Source organism: Helicoverpa armigera, chromosome 31, assembly GCF_030705265.1.
Source record: "Helicoverpa armigera isolate CAAS_96S chromosome 31, ASM3070526v1, whole genome shotgun sequence".
NCBI classification, from domain to species: domain Eukaryota; kingdom Metazoa; phylum Arthropoda; class Insecta; order Lepidoptera; family Noctuidae; genus Helicoverpa; species Helicoverpa armigera.
In genome coordinates, this window is record NC_087150.1 from 90001 (window position 1) to 92500 (window position 2500).

The window sequence follows — 2500 nt, forward strand, 5'->3', positions numbered from 1 at the left end:
CAGTGGGGAGGGAGGAGAGGGGTGTGACTGACGGAGGGAGGGAGGGTAGGGTAGGGTGCACCTCACATGACATTGACATTGACATATGTACATATACGACATGACATGACACTAGATACGGATCGTCTCCACCGATAGTGTGGATTCTCAGCGACACACTATTGTCAAGCGAAGCGTCAGTTCGGTCGTTGTAACAGACGATCCGCGCAGGCGCATTCGCTTCGACGTGCAAAACGCGCTACTTGCTACGACGACGACGGTGTTGTGCGACGACGGGCAGCGCTCGTCTACATGTTGTATTTTATGAAATACACAAGTTGTGTGTGCTCATCTGGTGGTTGATGTACACTTTTCCAGTGTTATTTTTATAATACAATAATGTAGTTGGGGCTATGTTCGACGCCAAAGACTTCGTCGTTTTTGTAGTGAATATGTAGTTGTTGAATGAACTGTGTCGACCGACGGATCGTGTCTTATGCGTGTCCGGACGAGAACGGTCGTATTAATTATTTTGCATGATGAGACGCGACAGTACACTGTACCAGACGCTCGGACGCGTGTCAACAGTGTGCTTCGCGTCGATTCGAACAATACAAAAGTTATATGTGAGGCGCTCTATAGAATCCGGGCGTAATCGTGCATGGATGTCTCGCGATCGTGTCAACAGATTTTACACACGTGAACATTCAGTCTCGTTACGAACGTTCATCATCGGGGCGTCAACGCCCTCGTCGTGCGAGTCGCGTCTGTGACGAGTTGAGACATTACCCGTTCAGACGTGCGAGCGCGCTTGTGAACCAGGTGGCGCGCAGCACTCAACATTGTTGTCGTGTTGTGCACCATCGGTTACACACCTTAAAAAACATTTCAGAGCTCGCCCGGTGCCGTTCGCGTATTGTAACGATCGCGAACGCCCGGGACGAGGGAGGACCTAGATCGTGTGCGCGCGCGCAGCCGGCGGACACCGTCGGTGGGCGCGCGCGCGCGCGCGGTAGAGGTTTTTCCTTATAAACAAAAGAAGCTCCCTGGTTGATCCTGCCAGTAGTTATATGCTTGTCTCAAAGATTAAGCCATGCATGTCTCAGTGCAAGCCGTATTAAGGCGATACCGCGAATGGCTCAATATATCAGTTTTGGTTCCTTAGATCTTACTCAGTTACTTGGATAACTGTGGTAATTCTAGAGCTAATACATGCAATCAGAACTCTGACCAGTGATGGGATGAGTGCTTTTATTAGATCAAAACCAATCGACGGAGGGCCTCGCGTCCGAAGTCGTTAATTTTGATGAATCTGGATAACTTTTGCCGATCGCATGGTCCAGTACCGGCGACGCATCTTTCAAATGTCTGCCTTATCAACTTTCGATGGTAGTTTCTGCGACTACCATGGTTGTCACGGGTAACGGGGAATCAGGGTTCGATTCCGGAGAGGGAGCCTGAGAAACGGCTACCACATCCAAGGAAGGCAGCAGGCGCGCAAATTACCCACTCCCGGCACGGGGAGGTAGTGACGAAAAATAACGATACGGGACTCTTACGAGGCCTCGTAATCGGAATGAGTACACTTTAAATATTTTAACGAGGAACAATTGGAGGGCAAGTCTGGTGCCAGCAGCCGCGGTAATTCCAGCTCCAATAGCGTATACTAAAATTGTTGCGGTTAAAAAGCTCGTAGTTGCATTTGTGCGCCGCGCTGTCGGTGCACCGCATCCGCGGTGATACTGACACGTCTGCGGAGCATATCGTCGGTGAGCCGGCGGTAATACGCCGGTTCAATATCAAAATCCTATCGCGGTGCTCTTCGGTGAGTGTCGAGGTGGGCCGACAATTTTACTTTGAACAAATTAGAGTGCTCAAAGCGGGCTCAAAATGCTGCTTGAATATTTCGTGCATGGAATAATAGAATATGATCTCGGTTCTATTTTGTTGGTTTTCAGAACTCCGAGGTAATGATTAATAGGGATAACTGGGGCATTCGTATTGCGACGTTAGAGGTGAAATTCTTGGATCGTCGCAAGACGAACATCAGCAAGCATTTGCCAAAGGTGTTTTCATCAATCAAGAACGAAAGTTAGAGGTTCGAAGGCGATTAGATACCGCCCTAGTTCTAACCGTAAATATGTCATCTAGCGATCCGCCGACGTTACTACAATGGCTCGGCGGGCAGCTTCCGGGAAACCAAAGATTTTGGACTCCGGGGGGAGTATGGTTGCAAAGCTGAAACTTAAAGGAATTGACGGAAGGGCACCACCAGGAGTGGAGCCTGCGGCTTAATTTGACTCAACACGGGAAATCTCACCAGGCCCGGACACCGGAAGGATTGACAGATTAACAGCTCTTTCTTGATTCGGTGGGTGGTGGTGCATGGCCGTTCTTAGTTGGTGGAGCGATTTGTCTGGTTAATTCCGGTAACGAACGAGACTCTAGCCTGCTAAATAGGCGTCGTCATTTAGGTGTGCGTGGCCACGTGTCACGCAACTCACTGGCGACGTATTAAAAT

The 2500-nt window shown here is 49.6% G+C and overlaps 1 non-coding gene across 1 annotated transcript in view; it reads left to right on the forward strand.

The window, feature by feature from the left end:
• Positions 1 to 1022: 1022 nt before the first annotated feature.
• Positions 1023 to 2500, forward strand: part of LOC135119261 (small subunit ribosomal RNA) — a 1901-nt gene continuing 423 nt past the window's right edge. Inside the window, exon 1 of the ribosomal RNA XR_010278089.1 lies at positions 1023 to 2500. This exon is cut by the window's right edge and continues 423 nt beyond it. This is a non-coding gene — a ribosomal RNA (small subunit ribosomal RNA).